The 24,551-nt window shown below is 38.5% G+C and overlaps 1 pseudogene; it reads right to left on the bottom strand.

Moving 5' to 3' along the window:
- Window positions 1-11,278: 11,278 nt before the first annotated feature.
- Window positions 11,279-12,290, bottom strand: LOC113257427 (protein SET-like; annotated as a pseudogene).
- Window positions 12,291-24,551: the final 12,261 nt, after the last annotated feature.

Genomic DNA, 24,551 nt, shown 5'->3' with positions numbered 1-24,551 from the left:
AAAAGTGTTTGCCTACTTTTTTTTTAAATGCCCATTGGATTGACAATTTTAACTCAATTTACTACATGAGTTCATGGCTTTGGCTTGGTGACTCAAAGTTTTTAGCTTTTAACTCCTTGGACGTCATGACCTATTGACTTCATTCAGCATCAACCTCTGGGCAGCAATGTGAAACTTCAGGCTTGTTGAAGTTGAAGGAATCAGCTAGAATTCCCATTCACAACTCTCCCAGCCTTCTAAAGGGTTGGAATATCTCAAATGTATTTTTTATCCATTATCTCTATTCTAATTGAAAGCAGGTGCAAAGCCACAGGGCAGAAACTTCTTAAGGAATGTAATTTTCGTCGGAAGTTGAAAGGAGAAAAAGAGTAACATAAATGACATGATTAAAAGTTTTCATCGAGAACCATGGACGTCAACAGGCCCTGTGGCAGGTACCAACTCTAGCATCGATGGTCACCAAAGTGCTCGAGTATATTCTCGATCAGCCTCGGCTCTTCCCTAGGCGTAATTATGACGTTGCTAAAGTTGGTTTCAGCAGTAAACATCACTTTGTCACTGTTCCCTTTCTATTCGTTAGCGCATGGAGACTTTATTCCTGTTTTATGCCTGTCTAATGCCTCATGGATGCGCAGGCCATGCCTTTTGGGGCAACGCTCCATGGTCCAGTCCTCTACATTATTTTAAGTCAGAACTCATTAAATCAAGCTTTTGGATTAAATTAAATTAAATTAAATTAAATTAAATCAAATTAGGCTTTTACATCAGAGCCAGTTGATTGCACGTCATGTTTTTTCCAGGCTTATGTCCACTGAGTGAGCTGAGATATCCTTCACTTTTACAGACACACCAAGATATGCATGTCCCATTTCGTATAGACCTCAAAAGGCTAATTCAAGAAATTATAGGAATGTCAGTCATCCTGATAGGTTGGTAAGAAATTAAAGTTTCTCCAGTGAAGCTTATGTTGGCACATATGTATTTAAATTCTTTTTGTTAAAATCTCTTCTTATACACGGAGTTTTCCCTTTCTGCGTGCGCTCTGCATATGTGGTCTACCGAGCTGATTCTCAGTAACTGGTTTTCTACAAACCTGTATACACTTCTGCTTCCACAGAGATTTTCCAAGAATAAAAGACACACAAAAATGGAATAAGTACATCTAGCAGGACCAGTTAAAACAGGATGAATAGCAAATTTGTACATCTCTTTCCCAGTGGTTTGGGTGAGGAAAAAGTCCTCCATTTAGACATCACGTCCGTTTTTACAACACAGTCTGGGAGGCATGAGGCAAAAGATGATTACTTTCATTTGTAAATTCCTACTTTCAGTCATACCGTCAACTGCAAACTTTCTACAATTGCACTCCTCTATTTTCTTAATTTAATTACACTGGCCTTTCACTTTTCCTCAGCAGGTTTAGCTGTGACAGTACATCAAGCATTGGTGTCCAGCAATCCCAGTAAAACTTGTCCACCACTCTCAGACCATTTTACCCATAGCAGCGCATATGATCTTGTGTCTCTGCTGGGGACTGTGCCAGGAGATCCTGGCCCATCAGTTCTTAAAAAGTTAGACATACACTTAAAAGGACTCTGCCATTCCGCTTCTAGGTATTTACCCAAGCAAAGGTAATTAAGTTGCTGGTGAGACCCTTCAATACTCACTTATCTGGCTGTAGCAAAATCTGAGGACCGCTGTTGAGATGTTGACACCAATTAATAATAGAACATCCATCAGCCTAAGTCCTTGAATAACTATGTGAAGGAGAGCTTTGTACTTACTACTCCCCCACCTGATCCTTGCTGGGTCTGTAGCGTGAGCAAGAAATGCATTTTTAAAAACGATTTTATATATTTATTTATTTTAGGGGGGGAGGGGCAGAGGGAGAGGAAGAGAGAGAATCTCCGCAGAGCACGGAGTGTGATGTGGGGCTCAATCGCACAACCCTGAGGTCGTGACCCTAGCCAAAATGAAGAGTCGGTCGCTTAACTGGATGAGCCACCCAGGCACCCCAAGAAATACATTTTTAAAATGGTTTTAAGCCACTGACACTTTGAGGTTCTTTGTTGCTACAGCATAGATCCTCCTGTTGAATACAGCTACTAAGCTGGAGGTTTTTCTGTCTTCTTACAGCTTTTTGCCTTGTTTTCTGAGACTTAGTCTGCTTTGCCTCCGTGTTTTTTGTTTTTATTCTTCTTCTTCTATTTCTCTCTTCTCTCTGTTCCCATAAGCACTCCGTCATCATACCTTCTATCTCGTCCTATCATGTTCCACGTATGAATGTCATCATCCTTCTGTATGAACATAGTCAGTTCCTGGGATGTCGTAACTACGTACGTCATCATGGTCTATCATTAGAGGCAAACATGGAAATGATGGCAAAGAAAGAGTTAGGGGAAAGAAATAAATAATTTACTCACTTTATCTTACTGTAGTTTGTTAGGGGACAGGTTAGCTTCAGAGTCTATCCCCAGCCATTATTCAAAATCCATCAGTTATTGATTAAGGGTAAAAATACCTAAATATCCAAACCACTTATGAACTAATGTTGAATCAATCTACCCTAGCCCAATATACTATAATGCAGTGAGATGTATTCTCCTTAAAAGAAATAAGAAGGAATGTTTGGTAGTGAGAATAAATGCTACGCTGAAATAACAAAGACGCACATAAATACAGGGGACTAATTAAGATAGGAATTTTATTTCTCTTTAAGAGTACCAGCCTGGCATGTCTGAATTGGCCAGGTAGCCCCACTCTGGGAGGTAATTCAAAGATTCAGGTTCCCTCCACCTCAGAGCTCTACCATCTCCTCTCATCCTGTACCGGGAGAGAATTAGAATTAATGCCCCATACATTCATCTTGTGTGATTAATTAGCTTATTTCTTATGCACATAAAGTAGTCTTAGCTACGTAGCATGCTTGGGAAAATTGAGAAAATGATCATTCGAATAATTTTCTTTAGGGAATTCTCTGGGAACCATGTTGAGAAAGCCTGCCCTAGTGCGTTGTTCTTGTCTGCATGGTCAAAGCTGGGTCATTGCCATGTTCGTGGTCCAGCCCACAGGAAGGGAAAATAAGGAAGGTTCAGGACAAGTAATTTCCTTTTAGGAAAACAAGGTCAAATTTGTGTTTGGTCTTTCACTCAGGTATTGTCAAGTAGTCAATCATATGGCCACACTTGAGTTAAGAAAACCAGAAAATGGGGCCTCTACCTAAGTGGCCAAGTGTCAGGAAGAAAGGAAGAATGGGGTGTGTCTATCACAGGAGGACTGGATGATGTGGTTGGGTTATACACTGTGGGAAATCTCCCATTTGGAAGGAAACTTTTATTGCAATAATCTCAAACTGACACTACTCATGAGATTCTTGGCTTTTTCTCTAATCTTCTCCTTTTAACTTAACCTGGTAGTCATGTCCTAGAATAACATTTTGGCTTTATTACAAGCCCTATTATATTTTTCTTTACAGTTTTATTGAGATATAATTGACATACAACACTGTATAAATTTAAGGTGTACAGAATAATGATTTGACTTACATATATTGTGAAATGACCATAATAAGTTCAGTTAACATCCATCTTCTCATATGGATACCAAAAAAAAAATGTTTTTCTCCTTGTGAGAACTCTTGGAATTTACTCTTTTAAAACTTTATATATACCATACAGCAGTATTAACTATAGTCATCATGTTGTACATTATATTCCTAATATTTTTTATATTATAACTGGAAGTTTGTGCCTTTTGACCACCTTCATCCAATTCCCTTTGCACCCACCACCAACCTCTGACAACCACAAATCTGGTATCTTTTTCTATATCTTTCTATATCTTTTCTATCTCTGGTATCTTTCCCTCTCTCTTTCTCTTTTTTTGGATTCCAGACGTGAGATCATTCAGTATTTGTCTTTCTGTGTCTGACTTATTTCACTTAGCATAATGCCCTCAAGTTCATCCACGTTGTCGTAAAAAGCAGAATTCCTTCTGTTCATAGCCGAAGAGTAGCGTATGTGTACACACACACACACACACACACACGCACACACACATAATATATATCACATTTTACTTATTCATTTATCCCTTGATGGACTTACATTGTTTCCATGTCTTGGCTATGGTAAATAATGCTGCAGTGAACGTAGGGGTGCAGATATCTTTTCAAGTTAGCGTTTTCATTTTCTTCAGATAAATGCCCTGAAGTGGAATTGCTGGATCATAGGGGTAGTTCAACTTTTAATTTTTCAACTAACCTCCATACTGTTTCCATAGTGGCTGCACCAATTTACACTTCTACCGACAGTGCACAAAGATTCCTTTTTTCCACATCTTTGCCAGCATTTCTTAACTCTTGTCTATTTGATGACAGCCATTCTAACAGACAAGAGGTGATACAGTGATTTGGATTTGCATTTCCCTAATGATTAGCAAGGTTGAGCACTTTTTCATGTACCTGTTAGGCACTCATATATCTTTTCTGGAGAAATGCCTATTCAGGTCCTTTGCCCATTTTAAATTGGATTACTTATTTTTACTTGAGTTGTACGAGTTCTTTATATATTTTGGATATTAACCCCTTTATCAGTTATATTACTTGCAAATATTTTTCCCCCATTCCTTAGGTTGTCTTTTCACTTTCATTGTATCTTTTGCTGTGCAGAAGCTTTTTAGTTTGACATTAAGTCCCACTTGTTCATTTTTTATTTTGTAGTTTGCATTTTAGGTGTCATTCCCCAAAAATAATAGCCAAGACCCAAGTCAAGGAGTTTTTCTCCTATGTTTTCTTCTAGGAGTTTTATGGTTTCTGGTCTTGCATTTAAGTCTTTAACACATTTGGAGTTAATATTTCTTTATTCAGACAAGTTTAAAAATCCTACTGATAGGGGCTCCTGGGTGGTGCAGTCAGTTGAGTCTCTGACTCTTGGTTTCGGCTCAGGTCCTGATCTCTGGGTTGTGGGATTGCACCTCATGTCAGGCTCTGTGCACAGTGCAGAGTCTGCTTGGGATTCTCTCCCTCTCACTCTGCCCCTCCCCCCCACTCTCACACACACACACACACACACACACACACACACTCTCTCTCTCTAAAAATTAAATAAATAAAATCTTTTAAAAATCCTACTGATACATTTGGGAAGATAGGCTAAATGGCAGTTTCCAGAAAGCTAGTTGCTGTTGAATGCCATTATCTTTATCATCATCTAACATATATTTTACTAACTGATTTTGATGGTTAGTTATGTCTCCCAACTAGAATAAAAACTTCAGGAAGGCAGAGATTATTGTGTCGTTGTTGTCATTGCTCACTACTAAGCGTCCCCAATGCTCAGAACAAAGTTTTGATAATAACTAATGGTTGTATAATATTTACCATGTGCTTTGTAACTAGGATGGCTACGCGATTTATATTCCAAACTGGGACTCTTTTTAGATTGAACGGGAGGCCCTATTAATAATTATGCTAGGACAACAGAAAAAATCAAGAGTGTCCCAGGCAAAGTAGGATTCACAGTTACTCTGTGTGTAAGTGTTCTACACAGCCTGTGTGTGTGTTTTACAGATATTTCCTCATTTGCTCTTCATTACAATACTTCAGGGTATTAGTATTCTTATCCCCATCTTTCAGATGAAATATAGACCACTGTTATCTCCATTTTACAAATGAGGAAACTATGGCGTAGAAAGACCAAATAATTTTTTCAGGGGGGGAGAGGGAGGGAGAGAATCTCAAGCAGACTCCCCACTGAACAAGGAGCCCGAGGTGGGGCTCGGTTCCATGACCTGAAGATCATGACCTGATCAAGAGTCAGATGCTTAACCAACTGAGCCCCCCAGGTGCCCCATAAGGACTAAATAACTTAGTTGACTTCACAACGAGTATATTAAGCCATGGTGTAAACCCAGGTCGTCTGGCCTCAGGGCTTATGATCACTCTGTTTTATTAACTTGAAAAGTGTTTGTGGCTTAATGAATGAACTGGCCACACTCTTTCATATCCTTTGTAGTTTCAAGTTCTCTCCATCAGGACACTCTGGAGAGAGATTAGTCAGTCTTTTTTCCCATAATGAAGCCCATAATTCAGTGACTCGTGGATAGCTTTGTCCAAATGAAAGAAAAACCTGGAAGCAGTTTGAAGCTTCGTGTGAGATGGTGTACTCATATATTAATTTATTCCAATGTAAGAAATATATTCTGGCTATGAGAAAGTATAAAAACAGATACAAATTAATTGAAAACAATTTTACTTTACTATATAATACGTTGTTAGTTTTTTGTATAGCATTGACTAGAATTACTTCTAAAGGAATATGAAGTCTGTTCTATGTGACATTTCTAAGAGCAGGTGCACTGATTATTTTGGTATATAATTGACTTGGGAAGACATGGAAATCAGGTAAAGTAAGGAAAATCTATTATTTTTTCGCTCTTGAGGCTAAATATAATTTAAGATTATTATTACTGATTTCCTGAAGAAAATTTCCTTCAAAACTGTTTAGTTCTGTTTCTCAGCCTGTGTCCAAATCTCTCTGTAACGAAAATATTAACACTCACATTCAATAGCATTGTTTTGGTTTGTTTGTTTGCTCCTTTGTTTTTGCTGCCCAATACACAAAATTATGTGTGCCTAGGATTATCAGAAAACCTAAATCTAGATCAGGGGAAAGGACAAGACCCTGATGTTTAATACCCCTTTTCAACTAGAGACCATGAATGTTAATTTTCTAATATTTTTATTTGAATTCTGTTTTCAGCTTTTTCTAGAACTCTGAAAGCACATAGAAACACATAATGGGCAACAGTTTTAGTCAACTTTACTCACCTAGGGATCTTCGAGGAGACATAAAAGAAAACATGGGAATTTTCACGATAGTTCCAACGGAAGAGGGACAATGTGGCAAATTTTGGAAAGTCCATGAACTTTGGAGTCAGACCCTACATTTAGGCTGTGTAATCTAACTTGTTTTTCTCATGAAGCCTCTCTTTCTTCACCTATAAAAAAGATGGTAAAAAAGCATGCCGTTGACCTTAGCAGAACGATCAAGGTTAATATCACCAGTAATACATATCCGCATCAAGTGCCCCTTGATATGATGCTCTGGGAAGCACATTACCTTTGTAGCGTCCCCCCTAAGAGCACAGGACGTCCCTTTCATAATGAGAAATCACCACAGAAGCCCACCCTGAGGCACATGGTACAAAATAACAGATGGGCACCCTTCCCAAGTGTCCAAGTTGTGGAGACAAAGAAGAACTGAGGAATAGTTAGAGGTTAGAAGAAACCAAGGAGACAGGACAAAACTAATCCTGGGTTGGGTCCTAAAGCAGAGAAGCAATGGAAAAACTAGTGAAATTTGGTTAAATTTTGAATTTAGTTAATACTATTATACCAATATTACGTTGTAGCATCATTTCTTTTGATAAATACTTGATGGTTCTGTAAGATATTAACATAAGGAGAAGTTGGGTAAAGGGTATACGGGAACACTGTGCTGTTTTCACAATTTATTTTAAAAAGTCTAAAGTTACTGTTTTAAAAAGCCTATCATGAGACTTTTAGAATAAAATGTTCTGGGAAATCTGTAGTTTGATTTTTATTTTTACTCTTCTTAGCTGAGTTTGTTACATTAGTGACCTTGCCAAGCTCTCTTGTCCACAGTAACTTGTCAGAGTTACTTTTTACTTCTTTTTAACTTTTCCTAATTTATTCAGTCTCTGGGCCAGGCAATAATCTGAACTGCCAGGGGCCTTGGTTTTGTTGATAATCCAACCGAGAGTGCAATCTCACAGCTCAAAACTCTTCTGAAATCTCAGGCTTAATGAGGACGTCCACCCGCCCCTGGACGTTTGCGTGATTCCAAACATATTTTCACCTCTTGCCTTGGTACTAATTGGAGGCAGGTGCAGAACCAGAGGCCATTAACTTCTCAAGGACCCTAATTTCTGGTTGAGAGTGAAAGAGAAGTGAGAACAGTGCTAATGAATGGACTCCAGCTTCTCATCAGAACAATAAAAACAGGAACCCCTTTAGAAGATGCTGTCTTCAGCATCAGGTCTCGGTATGGCAACAGGAGTGTGCTTGGCACGATTACGAAGTTACTAAAGTTTGTTACAGCAACACCTGCCCCTGTCATTTTTCTGCTTGTCCTTACCTGATGTTTCAACCCATACCCTCATGCCCGTTCTTTGCTAGACACCCTCTAGGACCTCTGGTTGATCACCACAGGTCAACTTAAGGCGTATCTGTTTCTTGTAGTTGTATCACATCTGGTCTCCCTGCCTAATTCTGCCTCCGTAACTTCATACGGCTTTGTTAGAGATTAACCAGGACTTCCTTTTGTATTTTCTGGCGTTGTGTTTCAGAGAAGTCTCGAAGGCCCAAATAAGTGGTTTTAATGGTAGGATGTAATTTCCTCGGACATGTTGGTTGAGGCAGAAAGTTTTGATCCTGTCAGTATTTAAAAGCGATCTTTCCTAGGAATGTAAGAGCTGGAATGTCAAAGATTTGTAGTGCTTGTCTATGTAATTGATCACGTGAAGATTAGCCTGATTTTCCACGTGCTGAGAGGACACTGCACTGTCCAAAATGTTTTGTCCAATGATATGAACTTAGATTCTGATCTTATATAATTTATCATTTATCAAGATCCAAGGATTTAATTCCAATTGTTAACATAGCCCAGATATTTCTAATTTATGTTTTTTCACTGCTTAAAGATGGTAGGTCCAGATACTTCAAAATAAATTATCTGGGGAGTGCCTGGGTGGCACCTGGGTGGCTCGGTCGGTTGAGCATCAGACTCGGTTTTGGCTCAGGTTGTGATTCAAGGTCGTGAGATCCGGCCCTGTTCCCAGCTTTGTGCTCAGCTTAGAGTCTGCTTGAGACCCTCTCTTCCTCTCTCTCTGTGCCCCCGCCCCTCACAAAATAAATCTTTAAAAATAAAAAAAATAAAATAAATTGGTAAGTAATGAGGACACATAGAATTCTGCTGAGAGTTTCTTGCCTTTTCTGACTCTTACAAATCTGAATGCAAACTACTTAAAAAATTAGAATTTTAGATAAACAATACATATTTTTTGCTAATCTGGTTCAATCCTATCATTTTACACATAAAGAAACAAAAAGAATAAGTAATTTACCTAATCACATAGTTTGTACTCTAGATGTAACTAGAATCTAGAACTTATGGGTGGCCAGATGTTCTTTCCACCATAGCTTATTATTTTTTTATTAAAAAGTTTTAACATCTTTATTAGGTATAATAGATATACAAAGAACTACACATGTTTAATGTGTACAATTTGATTTTGGACATATGCAAACACCCATGGTGCCATTGCCACAATTAAAAGACATCTCTCACGTCTCCCAAGTTTCCTTGTGCTCCTGTGTGTGTGTGTGTGTGGCAAGCACACTTAACATAGATCGACCCTCTTAAAAATTTTCGAAGTGTATAATATTATATAGTTAACTAAACTATATTTGTCGCACAGCAGATCTCCAGAATTTATTTATGTAGTGTAACTGAAACTTTATACCCATTGAACAACAATTCCCCATTTCTTCTACTTTGTAACCCTTGGCAACCACTATTATATCCTGTGCTGCTATGAGTTTAACTATTTTAGATATCTTACATAAGCCAAATCACGCAGTATTTTTCCTTGTGTGATTGGCCTATGTCACATAGTATAATGTTTTCTGGGCTCATCTACGTTGTCACAAATGGCAGGATTTGTTTCTTTTTTAAGGCTTATTAATGTTCCATTGTGTATATATCACACTTTCTTTAGCCTTCATCCATCAGTGAACACTTGGGTTGTTTCCATATCTTAGCTATTGTGAATGATGCTGCTATGAGTATGGGGGGTGCAGATATCTGAGATCTTGATTTCAATTCTTCTGGGTACATACCCAGAATTGAGATTGCAGGAGCACATCGTAGTTCTATTTTTTATTGTTTTGTTTTTGTTTTTTTTCCGTTGAGTAGTATCTTTATTTGCGTAAAGGTATGAACTTTTGGGTTTTTTTTTTTTTTATTACTGTATAATGTATTATTTATTTCAGGGAACACAGGTCTGTGATTCATAAGTCTTATGTAATACCCAGTGCCCATTACAACACATGCCCTCCCCAATGTCCAACACCCAGTTACCCTATCCCCTCACCCTCCTCTCCTCCGGCAACCCTCAGTTTGTTTCCTATGCTGAAGAGTCTCTTATGATTGGTCTCCCTCTCTGGTTTCATCTTCTTTCATTTTTTTCCTCTCTTCCCCTATGATCCTCTGCCTTGTTTCTTAAATTCCACATATCAGTGAGATCATATGATAATTGTCTTTCTCTAAATGACTTATTTCACTTAGCATAATACCCTCTAGTTCTATCCATGTCATTGCAAATAGCAAGATTTCATTTTTAATGGCTGCATAACATTCCACTGTATACATATACCACCACTTTTTATCCATTGGGTTTTTTTCTTACACATTTAGTTTTATTGTAACAAAGCAACTTGTACACTTTTAATGTTTAAAATTGAGCATTATCTTTCCTTTCCAGCAAAACAAAAAGAAAATTTAAAATAAGCAGGAACAAAATTACAATAGAGAATGTCAATTCCAAATAAGATCTTACAGGTTCTGCTGATTCTCCCATCAAGGGTCAGGGCTCAAGTCATCATTAGGAGAGAGTTTTATTTTAAAAGTGTCATCTTAAATTGCAAGGATGTCTGTTAAACATCACAGTTAAATATATCAAAGGAAAAGCCATGTTGTCAAAATGCCCACCTAATCCACCCATACAACCCACCCTTTGCTAACCTTCTATAATCCTATTATAAAACGTTTTTTCTTTTTTTTTTTTTAACAAAAGAATGTAGGCAGGCACATGTTGGTAAATGCTACTGTCCATATTCACAGAGAGACACAGTTTACTCCCTGAGCCCAATATACAGAGAAAGGAGGGAAAAACAGCTAGAATTCTATGTACTACTACACAGGGGCCTAGCACCCTCCAGCTTTCAGCAGAGCTAAGGGAGCAGAAGGTTCTTCTTTTTTCCCATAGAGCATGGTGGTGGTGATTCCATAAAGTTTTTGTTGAGACAAGAAGGGATAAAAATGAATTTGGAATAGAAAGGGGTAGAGATTCTTTTCCCACTGTATTCTGCTCAAGATATTTTCCCCCGAAATAAGTTGAGAACTATGGCATAAAGGGAGAGAATGGAGACTTCAAACAACAGGATGAATGAGCAGGAAAAAGAAAAAGAGACTGCAACTTGTTCCCAGGGACTGGAGAAAACTAAAAAAGGAAGGTTGAAATCCATCAGTGTTCCATTAGTCATCTTTTCCTTCATCCTCCTCTCCTTCCTCCCCCTCATCATCACCTTCTCTTCTTCATTTCATCCTTATCTCCTCCTTCACCAATATCTTCCAATCCTTCTCCTTCTCCTTTCTTCACTTTCTTCTCCTTCTCCTCCTTCTCCTCTTCTTCTTCCTCCTCCTCCTCCTCCTCTTCCTCCTCCTCCTCCCCTTTCTTCTTCTCCTCCCTCTTCTCCTTCTCCTTCCTTATCATCCATATTGGGAACCAAGTAGTAATGTAATGGATTTGGCCAAATATCATCTTTGATGACCTCTCCTAACTCATCTGCACCTGCATCAGAATGGTCAGTAAACCAGGTGAAGAAGATCTCTGGTTCTTCATGCTGTCTCTTCCTGCTGGCTTTATTCTGTGTTTGACTTGAATGTTTTGTCAAATTCTTTCCAGATTTCCATTTGATTTCAGTGGACTTTGAAGATGGATCACCACTCTCATTCAGATGAAATTCTTTGGGGAGAACTTTATTTTCAAAGTAAGGGTTTTCATCAAAATAAAAATCTATTCTGTAACCTGATTTAATATCTTCAAATTCTGTCACTTCAACTCTTGTCAACTAATGCAATACCTCTTCGTCCTCTTCCCCAAGCAGCAGACACTTGTGGATGGTTGACAAAAGTTGTTACCCAAAAATTGGGGATTTTGGCAATTGATTCCAACCTCTTCTGAAAAACAATGGTTGGTGAAGTTTCTTATATTTCTGTTCTACTTTCAAAATCTCACTGGCTTGTTCATGAAGTCTATTTCATTTTGTACTTCATCAATATGTTTGATTGCTTCTTGCTGTTTTTTTTTTTTTTTTCTCCCTTTGGCAAGCGCTGAGAGGTCCACGTCTCCTCTGGCTTGCGGGCAGGAGGCAGTCTCGGTTTCTTCCTTTAAGGCAGGAACGAAGACTGGCGTTTGGCGGCCATGCCGTGAGGAAACTCCAGGAAACCAGGAGAGCTGCACGTCTGGAAGAAGCTCTGATTACTCTATTTTTAGTGTTTTGAAGAACCTCCCTCTTTTTTCCCCATAATGGCTGTGCCAATTTACATTCCCATCAGTAGTGTACAAGTGTTCCAATTTCTCTAAAACTTGCTGTCTTTTCTTTTTAATAGTTATCCTAATGGATGCAAGAAGCAGGAAGGATAAAGTTTAGAACACATCTCCACAGACTAGGAGTAAGACCTTGCCCAGAACACTTCGATGTGCAGTGTCACCCCCCACTGTGAAGTTGTAGTCACCTGAGTCTGTGGAGTCTGGGAGGTGGTGCGGGAGTGTGACTGGCCACGCGAGAAAGGAGTCTGCTGGCTATAGGTCAGTGGTGGAGCAGGCGAGTCCTTATCTCGAGGTGGTGGGTTTGAGCCCCACGTTGGGTGTAGAGATTATTTAAAAAAGAAAAGAAAAAAGAAAGAAGCAGGTTAATGTTGTTGGATTTGGGGATCTATTTATTAAATGACATTGTATTGTGCCATTTAATGAAGGCAGAATATTATTACAAATGATGGAAATTATTTATTTGAGAATTTACTTTTGCTAAGGACCCTTCAAACACTATGTATAGTGGCTGGCACTGTTGGTTTCCTACACAAGAGACTTTCCATTCCCATTCTTTTTTTTCTTTTTTTTTTTTGCTGGCACAATGAGCCTTCTAAGAAAGAGGCTGAAAAGGCCAGATACTTTCATTCACAGTCTCCCTTGTAAGTATGACTAGGCATGTGGCAGTGTATTGTAAGAATTAGCACTTACCTACACCTTCTACATGTCTGACACTCTTCTAAGGTCTTTACATATGCTACACAATTTAATCCTCATGCCAACTTTCAGTGTGAATGTTACTGTTTCTATTTTACAGGTGACAAACTAAGACACAGAGAGGCTAAGTAACTTTCCCTGGTTGCACAGTTAGTGCCAGAGTCAGGATTTGATCTCAGGTACTGTAACTGTAGACTCCACTCTTATTGAGTACAGTACTCAGGAAGGAGACAAAGGGGGAACGCCCGCTAGTGGAAATTCTGGACAAGTGTTTTCTCCTTTCCCCAAACAGATGTAAGGGAAGGCTGCTGTCCTCCTCACTTCCTGGTTTTGAAGACAGAGATGTTGAGGGCATGGCACTTGGAGCTGCCACACTGTCTTGCAGCCGTGAGTGGTAGTGCTGAGGACACAGGAAGAAGCCAGAGTGGAAGGATGTGAAGCATTTTGACCTCAACAAGCCACTCACTGAACCCTTAGACTATCTCAGACTAAAGTTGTTATATGGGATAAATATTAACTCCTAGTTTTTAAAAAAGATTTTATTTATTTATTTGAGAGAGAGAGTAGGCACAAGCAGGGGGAGGGGCAGAGGGAGAGGGAGAAGGAGGCTCTCTGCTGAGCAGGAAGCCTGATGTGGGGTTCAATCCCAGAACCCTGGGATCATGACCTGAGCTGAAAGCAGAAGCCCAACTGACTGAGTCACCCAGGCACCCTGATTTTTAAAATCTATTTGAGTTAGGTATTCTAACAACTAAAATAAGGCAATGCATACTCATATATTTTTTCATTTAATTCTCAACCCAACTTTGAAAAAGAAATATTTTTTATTACCCCCCTCTCCCCCATTGAGCCTGAGCAAGTTTAATTCACTTAATTTACACAGCTGTTGATTGGGTGAAGCCAGGATTCAAAGGACAGCAGTCTCTTAAACAGCATACCATCCTGCCCTCTGTCAATGTCCTCCATCCATTGACCACCATGAACATACCTGTTAAAGAAGTTGCATTTATCTTTCTTTGCGGGGAGGGGAAATGCACACCACCATGTGGTGCTTCATATGGGGATGTTAGAAATTATTCATTATAGGATTTGAGCTTGTGTTGGGTGGTTTCAGGGAGAGTTTAAGGAAGTAGTGCTTTGCTCTGGATTGGATGCTGTCAGGAAATGAAGATAATTGTCTGATTGGGTACTTTAAGAAATCTTTTCTGGAAGGAAGGAAAACTAGAGAGGGGCTAAAGTTTTATTTAGTAAAGAAGAAGCAGTCATTCTTATTAACCAGTATAGGGGATGCGTGGTCATTTTTGTGGTTTGAACAGTGTGGTTTTTGTGGTTATGCTTTTATGCTTTTGTTGTGTGTTCATGATTGTGGAGTGGTCTTGTTTTTATCTTGACCCATCACGGCCTTGTCTAATGTTAATATTTTGTGAAATTTCTTATGTTCGACAGGAGAAAAACCAAGGCTGTTTTCCTCTTCTTCATTTCTTTATCTATTTTCATAGACTATAGTTTTTTTTTTCCTCAAGGTGATTCTTTCAAGCAATTTAATTATTATTATAAGGTGTTTTTTAAATTTTTGTTTTGTTTTACTGCTTTTAATACTTTGGTGAACATCTTTCTAAAAATATTATTTATTTTCACTCTTTCTTTCTTAATCAGACTATACTGAACATAATTTGACATTTTTGTTTGAAGATTTTATTTATTTATTTGATAGAAAGAGAGCACACTCAGGGGGAGCGGCAGAGGGAGAGGGAGAAACAGGCTGTCCGATGAGCAGGGAGCCTCATGTGGGGCAGACGCTTAACTGACTGAACCATCCAGGTGCCCCTATTTCACATTTTTTAACCACTCAGAATCATCATTATAAATGGCATTTGCTGTATAGCGTTGGAACAATAATGAAATGGGATGTTGATGTGTATATGATTGTTTGCTCCTTCACGATTTAATTTCAGACTGAAGCAGTTGTATCTTTTGATTTATCACTATTGATGGCTTTCTCTTCATTGATATCACTTCTTGGAGTTCTTGCTCCCTTCAACATCTTCAGACTTACTATGTCTAATCCATTGTGGAGGACTTGAAAACTATATGACCAATTACGTCTGAAATTAACATTATACCTGATTAGAAACCATAAACAAATAGAGTTCATGGAGTTTGTAAGATTGAAAACAGCTATGTGGTTGATCATGGCACTCTAGACATTGGAGTCATGCCAGACAATACCTTTTGAAGTAAGATTCTGATGAATACATTGTTTGTAGTGGTGAGTCCAAGGAGCAAACCAAGCCAAAGGAGGATTTACTCCAGGAAGCCAAAGGCAGTGTAGGTGAGACTGAGAACCAGAAACAGGGGAGTCAAAAATCCAGAGAAAGCAGGATATCACTGAGAAAATGGAGCTTTACCCAAAATTCAAGACATGAAGCAGTGGTGGAAATGAGATGATGAGCACATGGGTAGGGAGAGTTAGAAGCTGGGCAGGATAAAATGTAAGGATCAGGTATAGAAAATGAGTTCACAACTGGAGCTGTGAATGACCATTCATCCCTGCTCTATAGTTTCACATGGAATTTGGAACACATTTTGGGTCAAATATAAAAGCTTAAATAAGTTTTGTTGCCCAGAGTCCATAGTCTCTCATGGTTCATTCCCCCTTCTGTTTACCTCCCACCTTCTTCTTCCCTTTCTTCTCCTACTGATCTTTCTACTTCTTATGTTCCATGAATGAGTGAAACCATATGATATGGACTCTGGGAAACAAACTGAGGGCTTCAGAGGGGAGGCGGGTGGGGGAATGGGGTAGACTGGTGATGGGTATTAAGGAGGGCATGTATTGCTTGGTGCACTGGGTGTTATATGCAAGTAATGAATCATGGAACTTTACATCAAAAACTAGGGATGGACTGTATGGTGACTAACATAATATAATAAAAAATTATTATAAAAAAAAGAAGCTGTGGACTCTGAGAAACAAACTGAGGGCTTCAGAGGGGAGAGGGGTAGGGGATTGGGAGAGGCTGGTGATGGGTATTAAGGAGGGCACATATTGCATGGTGCACTGGGTGTTATACGCAAATAATGAATCAGGAAACGTTGCATCAAAAACTGGGGATGTACTGTATGGTGACTAATATAACAAAATAAAAATTATTAAAAAAATAAGTTTTGTTGGTTCTGAGAAGCAGGACTCACTATAAATCATGGAAGTGAAGAGAAGTAAGCCAGAGTTTTGTTTTGTTTTGTTTTTCTCTTGATTTTGTAGTCTAAGTTTGGTCGGGAAGAAGATTGGCATGACGGAAAGTTGAAATAAGTGAAAGCAGAAGTTTACTGTCTAGGGAGTTTTATCCTTTCATTAACTTTTCCCCTAAAATATTTAATATTTTCTGCCAAACAGCAATAGAGAGATAATATATAGCAGTGGTTAAGAGCTAGGCCTCTAGCATAGGATGTCTTGGATCCAAATTCAGTTTCTAATAGGTTAGCTATAAAAACTCGGCAAATTGCTAAAACAGAATTGAGAATACAGAAATGGGCCTATCCAAATATAGTCAACTGAGCTTTGACAATTCAACAAAGACAATGCAATGAAGAAAGGATAGTCATTTCAACAAATGTTTCTGGATTTTTCATATGTAAACAAAAATCCCAACAACCTAGCTCTACAGATTTTATACCGTCCACAAAAATTAACTCAAAATACATGGCATTCTCATATATTGTTGGTGAGAATCAAAATGGTATAATCACTTTGGAAAGCAGTTTGGCAATTTATTATAAATCCGTATACTAATAGTCATATTTCTTGGGCAGAGCCAAATTTCTTGGGCAAATACTTTTGAATGGGATTGTGGAGTCATACATGGAGACATTTATAAATGTATGACTCCACAATCCCATTCAAAAGTATATGCCCAAGAAAAATGAAAATTTATGCTCACACAAAAATCTATACATGAGGCCTAATAGTAACTCTAGTGGCTTTTTCACAATGGCCTACTTTGGATATAATTCAAAATGTCCTTCGCTGGTGACTGGATAAACAAAATGTGGCAGTTCCTGTGATGGAATATTATTTAGGCATGAAAAGGTACTAACTTGAGACATACAAGGTTGTAGATGAATCCTAAATGCATTATGCTAAGTAGAAGAAGCTCAACTCAATAGTGTATATTTTGTGCATTTCACTTATATGATATTATGCAAAAGACAAAACTATAGGTATGGAACACGGATAAGTAATTGTCAGGTGTTTTGGGTGAGGGAGAAGTTAACTCAAAGTGACAGCATGAGGGGAATATCTGGGCTAATGCAACTGTTCTGTATCTTGGCTATGGTGGTAGTTACTCCATTCTACGCATTTGTCAAAATTCAGAACGGTACATCAGAAGAGTGAAGTTGACTGTATGTATATTAAAATAAATAAATAAAACAACATAAAAAAGCAATTAGTTCCCATATACGTCCTTTTCCATGCCATGTAAGTGTAACTTGGCTCCTAAGATCTCAATCTTCGTATTCTAAATTGGTCTAAGGAACTTGAAAAATTATTTCCTCTTCTAATACTTCTTTATATAATATACTGGTATTTCTTTTTTAAAAAATTGTTTATTTATTTATCTATCTATTTATTTATTTATAATTTAAATTCAATTAGCCAACATATAGTAACATCATTAGTTTTTGATGTAGTGCTCAATGATTCATTTGTTGTGTGTAACACCCAGTTCTCATCACATCACATGCCCTCCTTAATGCCCATCACCCATTTACCCCATCTCTCCACCCACCTCCCTTTCTGCAACCCGCAGTTTGTTTCCCAGAGTCCAGAGTCTCTCATGGTTCGTCTCCCTCTCTGATTTCTTCCCATTCAGTTTTCCCTCCCTTCCCCTATGGTCCTTTGCACTATTCCTTATATTCCACATATGAGCGAAACCATATGATAATTTTCTTTTTCTGACTGACTTATTTAACTTAGCCTAATCCTCTCCAGTTCCATCCATGTTGATCCAAATGGTGGGTATTCATCCTTTCTGATGGCTGAGTAATATTCTATTGTATATATGTACCACATCCTCTTTATCCATTCGTTGAAGGGCATCTTGGCTCCTTCCACAGTTTGGTTATTGTGGACATTGCTGCTATGAACATTGGGATGCAGGTGCCCCTTCTTTTCATCATGTCTGTATCTTTGGGGTAAATAACCAGTAGTGCAATTTCTGGGTCGTAGGATAGCTCTATTTTTAACTTCTTTGTTTTGTTTTGTTTTGTTTTAATGTTTTTTTATTATATTATGTTAGTCACCATACAGTACATCCCTGGTTTCTGATGTAAAGTTCAGTGATTCATTAGTTGCGTATAACACCCAGTGCACCATGCAATACGTGCCCTCCTTACTACCCATCACCAGTCTATCCCATTCCCCCATCCGCCTCCCCTCTGAAGCCCTCAGTTTGTTTCTCAGAGTCCACAGTCTCTCATGCCTCATTCCCCCTTCTGATTACCCCCCCTTTCTAAGTCAAGCAGAGAAAGACAATTATCATATGATTTCTTTCATCTATGGAACATAAGAACTAAGAAGATCAGTAGGGGAAGAAAGGGATATTTTTAACTTCTTGAAACACCATACTGTTTTTCAGAGTGGCTGTATTTTACTGATATTTCTAAAGCTATTTTTATTATAAGGACAACAGCTATATTTCATTTAAGAATTTTACCTACAAATAATTATTCAACATGTACAATGTGTTTTAGCCTTACATGTAAATTAGGAAGGAAATTAGACACATTCCCTCTCGCAAAAAGGTTGTATCTTAGTCGATGGTAAAGGCAAATAGCAATACATTGTTGCAAGTGCCATGACTAGGTAAGAACACAGACTCACAGAATGAGATCTCTTAATTCAGACGTGGAAGAGCAAAGAAGTCCTCCTGCAGGGGGTGACATCTAAACCGAACCAGGTCATTAGTGGAAGTTAGGTAAACGAAGAGAACGGGAGCTCTGTGAAAATGATCACAGTTGGAAAGTAAAGCTTGTGTGAAGGCTGCGAGGTCAAGAACAGCATTGCATTATAAGGCACTCTAACAATTGGCTGGAGCATGAAGTGTGGATGCGTTGGGAGGTCATAGTCAAAAATGACAGTGGGTTGCTAAACAGGAAGCTAACAAAGGAGAATTTTGTAAAAAAATTTCAAGGAGTTTAAGCTTTTTCTTAGGACAATGAGGAGCCAAAGCATGGAAGTGGCAACAGTATGGAGAATGGGAGGGGGCCAACATTAGACAGCTATTATTGAGATCAAGTGAGATATAATCCTGTAATAGTAAAGAGTGAGGGTGATGATGGAGAAAATTGGACAGATATTAGACCTGAGGAGAACTTACCTATACATAGCAAATTAAGTCACAAATTATAGACCTCTGGGATCGGCTAAAGCATAATAAATAAGTAGCATGACAGGAGGAGCTTGAGGGGAGGGGCACACCCATCACCAGACGTGAACCCTGCGTATTTACTTCATTGACTCTGGGTGGAGTTCAAGACATGTTAAAAGGGATTCTCAGGCTGCCATCCTAGTGCCACGTGTCAATGCCTGACTATAAATACATATAGCCACACAACACCATCTAATCTCATCTCGGTGCTGTTTATTTTTGGGTGAGCCACCTTGGTTTATCAGGAACCATTTGCCTTGCTCATTGAAGGTCTATCTATTTTCCCGGGCCCCAAATGTATCCATACACCACTAGCAGCTGCTCTGTGGCTGCGTTTACAACTTAAGTCTACTGTCAGTGGAGAATCTTCAATGGTTCGATAAAGAGTTTCCTTCTCAGATTTAATCACTTCATTTTTTTTAAGATTTTATTTATGTGTCAGAGAGAGACAGAGCACAAGCAGGAGGAGCAGCAGGCAGAGGGAGAAGCAGGCTCCCCGCTGAGCAAGGAGCCTGCTGTGGGACTCGATCCCAGGACCCTGGGATCATGACCTGAGCTGGAGACAAACACTTAACTGACTGAGCCATCCAGCTGCCCCAAATTTAATCATTTCTACATATCTTCGTTCAGCTTGCTGAAACTAAGCCAGTAGTTGGTAATAATGAAATAAAGTACCAAAGGGGAAAAGATACCGAGCAAATTCAGAAATATATTTGCTGCTTTTCTTTTCTTTCCTTGTCCTTAATATGTGTCTGAAACAAAATCATTTACTTTGAAGCTCTGAGAACACATTATTTCCCTTTTTTTCATATTCATTTGTATTTTCTACTTAGGCAAAATATTTGGTATGACCCTCCTTGAAACATCTGCACTGAAGTTCACTTAGGTAGGAAACCCTGCAAGATATTAAGAACACTGTCCATAGTAGCGACTGTTCTAATGTACTAAAGAAGCCATCTTCTTCATCTTTCATTTTGCACTTTGTCCCTCCCTCTAAAATTCTACTATGTAAATTCTCTTAACCTTGAGCTGAAATTACTAGCCAACAAAACGGAAAAGAATAGTCCTTAAAATTTCACTGTGGACAGGATATCAAAACTCCTAGGGTGAAATGCCCTCACCTTCCTCCCTTGGAAATATCCTGAAACCTATTTTTTCTTTAGGAAATATTGAATATCCAGATGAGAAGAAAGCAGGCTTGTCCCATCTCCAAGTTTATTTTTCTAGGATAAAAATGTTTTGGGAATGTGAAATAAGGATCAAGTATGTATTTTTGTTTGTTTCTTTTGGTATCTTGGTATTGGACTGCTATGAGCCTCTTCTGCGATTATTCCGTGTTTTGTCGTCAGTGCTGATCATCAGGGCTACTGGCAGGATTTTATGGAGCCGCTGTATTTCTCAGGCAGATTTACGTCCCATGAGTAGGTATATGTTAATGGTGTACAGGAAGAACATAATACAAAACATCATGATAACCACTGAGAGTGTAGCCAGAAGTATGATGGACATCATCTTTTCCTGTGTCCCCAACAGCACACATGCATAAGGCCCATGACACATGTGGGTACTGCACCGAATGGGTTTTTTAATCAGTGGTATGTGATAGTGAATGAGAATGACCAAGAAGATCACCTGTATGGACAGCTGCGTGAGAAAGTAGACAAGATACATTGCCAACAGTGGCTTTTCCCGAGATAAGTCAAAAATCTCGTCTTCCTTTGTCTCTACATCGTCTGCGTTGCTGTCAGTGTCTTTGGGCTCCTTTTCCAAAGATTCCTTCTTAAATATCTTGTTTTGTTTATGCACAGTCTGAGAGACAAAAAACTCCATCACAAAAAAGATGGAGGAAAAGGCAAAGCCAACCACATACCAAACACCTAACACAGGCCTGGTGAAGTGCTTCTCATAGCATTCGGCCAGACAGGCTTTGGAGATGTTTCCATGGCACTGGAAGTCTTGATCCAGGTGAAGCCAGGTGTTTTGCACTACATACACAACTGAAATATAAAGAAAAGTAATGCTGAACCACAGTGCTCGCCCTATGTAGAAGTTGGTGGGGTCTTTGCTCATCTTCAGTATGATAGGTGCCATACCCCAAAATTTAGTACTGTCAGCCATCTTGGAATCTAGGAAGACAAAAGCAAAGTTGCGTCAGGGGGAAGGAATGGCTGTGTTTTAGTCCTTTTGTACAATCTCTGCTGTTTTCCTATTAGGTGCTCTCTGTGTGGGTGCTCAATGGTCTTAGGTGAGAGGACAACTCCAAAGAAAGAGTGTTCAAAATAAATATATACCCACTTAATAATCTTTCCTGTTATTTCATTTGCTAACTTCTTCTCACTTTCCCTTATCAATCTCTCTTCCCAACCCCATTGCATTTTCCAACCTCTTCCCACAGTTTATTAAATCCTCTGTATAGCTATCCTGTTTGCTCTCATCATAAACTGTGACATTTACTTTTTTAAAATAATCTATGTACCAACCTGTGTCAACAGTACAGTTCCAACTGTCATAGAACTCCCACAGCTATCTTCAGATAAGTGCTTAAAGGTAAGTCTTCGTCACTTCTCCCTGAGATGTACCTATCTGCTGGATTAACTGAACTCACTAGTGTCATTTTAGGCTCTTCCTGAGGCTGACTTTCCCAAAGCCCATTACCAATTTCAAAATCTGTTTCTGATTAACCAGTCAAGATGCATGGATTGCCTTTTACAGGGAGAGCAGCTTTAATTTCTTATTTGCGTTATATGCTGCTGCTCATTTGAAATTTTTATTGATTCACAGAAACTTGGAGCATCAAACACAATTCTGAGGATAGAAAAATGAATGAGGTAGTTCTTGCCTTTAATTACTGATCTGATTTGCATTTCCTTGGTGATTAGTGATATTGAGTATATACTTCAATACTAAAAGTAAAAATGTACTTTAATAAATAAAATTCTGATGTGTGAAGAGTGCTTTTCTTCCAATAAGTTTATTGTGACCTCCGTGGTTTCTGTAATTCACTCTCTCTCCTACGAAGACATTTTCAGAACAAATTATTATTATAATACTCGAACAGTCCACACTTGCTTCAGCCTTCCCTACCAAAATGGCTGAGATTTTGGGAGTCCTGCGTCATAGTTGAACTTCTTCCTTTATTCCATCTTGTTTTCACACCCTTGACACTTGGCTTCCTTTCAGAGACATTAATCCTTAATAAATATTTTGCACCCTCAACTCTGTCTGGAAAAGCCAACCAACAATACTCCTTTTCAGATATTGGGAGCCCGAGAGACAAGCCATACAGACAGTAGGGCTTTTCTTTATCCACTGGATCACAGTTACTGCAAAGCCAACAATTATGTAGAAAACACTGTGCTTAATCCTTGCCCTGGAACTCTCTGAAAAAACTCTCACAAGGAGAAGTGACAGGCTTGTTTCAATTACCTCACAGGGATTACGATGGAGCCTGAAGCCATCCCTGTTCTACGAAGGACCTGCTGGATTGTTGGTGCTGGCTGCTGCTCGAGTCAGGAGAAGGGAACGCGTTGAAATTAAAAGTGGAGGGGGACTCTGGGAAACAAACTAAGGACTGCAGAAGGGAGGGGGTGGGGGTTTGGGGTAACTGGGTGATGGATATTAAGGAGGGCATGTGCTGTGATGAGCACTGGGTGTTATACACAACTGATGAATCGTTGAACATTACATCAAAACTAATGATGTACTATATGTTGGCTAACTAAATGTAATAATAATTTTTTTAAAAAGTGGAGGGAGGATGGGATGCATTCAGACAGAAGTATTCCCTCCTAACTTTTAAGGTTATTTAAAATTATTTTTCTAGTTTCTTGAATAGCTTTTTAGTACACTTTGAATTAATTTTTTAAGTGTAAATGTATACAAAAAGCACACACCATTCTCAAATGGTTTATAGAACTTTCAATGTAAAGTTAACATCAGATAAGTACACAAGTCATATCGTTCGGTTCTATGAATTTTACAGAATGAATACACTCAAGTCATTATCATTCAGATCGAGAAAAGAAAAGTACAAACATCCCAAAAGCCCCATTTGTACATTCATTCAATTACCATTCTCCATTGTGCAACCAGTATCTCAATATCTAACAATACAGTTTGCTTGCTCTGGAAATATAAATGAATCTTAAACTATGTAATCTTTCATGCCTGGATTTTTGTAGTTGTTTTTGCTGTTGTTGTTTTATATATTGTTTATGAGATCCACCTATAGTACTGTTGAGTGTAGTTGTGGTTCTTTCCTTCTCTTTTGCTGTAGAGTATTCCTCTGTGTGAATATACCACGTTTTATTGATTCATTTTAATGTTGGTGATTTTCAAGTTGGGACTTTTGTAAGTGGTGTCATTATGAGGATTTTGTACATGTATTTTGATATATTAGTTACACTCCCACAACATGAGAGATCTGTCTCGTTTGCATATTCGCCCACACTTGGCATTGTTAGGTGTTTTTCATTTTAGCTATTCTGGTTAGGTCTGTAGTTGTACTGCATATGGATTTAGTTTTCATTTCCCTCAATAATGCTCATTGGCCACTTGAATATTGTCTTTTGTGAAGTGCTTATTCAAGTCTTTTGCCCATTTTTCTCTAGTAAGTTACCTGTCTTTTCCTTCTTGAATTAGAGAAGTCCTTTATGTGTTCTGGACATGAGTCCTTTATAGATATGTGAATTGGAAATATCTTCTCCCACTGTGAGGGATGCTTTTCCATTCTCTTAATAGTATTATTTAATGGATAGACGTTTTTCATCTTAATATTGTGGAAATTTATATTTATTTCCTTTCAAGTTAGTGGTGTGTTTGTCCTATTTAAGAAACAACTTACTCCAATATCATGAAAATGCTCTTTTCTACTGAAAATTTTATTGTTTTACCTTTTTAAAATACCTTGTACCAAGGCAAAATACAGGAAAACTCTCCCCTTTCTAGTGGATAGTTCTGCAAGTATTTACAGAAGCATATAGTTGTATAACCCCCACCAAAATCAAG

This window comes from Ursus arctos, unplaced genomic scaffold (assembly GCF_023065955.2).
Source record: "Ursus arctos isolate Adak ecotype North America unplaced genomic scaffold, UrsArc2.0 scaffold_26, whole genome shotgun sequence".
NCBI classification, from domain to species: domain Eukaryota; kingdom Metazoa; phylum Chordata; class Mammalia; order Carnivora; family Ursidae; genus Ursus; species Ursus arctos.
The sequence above is the reverse complement of the archived record's forward strand: the minus strand, read 5'-3'. Positions and strand labels throughout refer to the sequence as shown.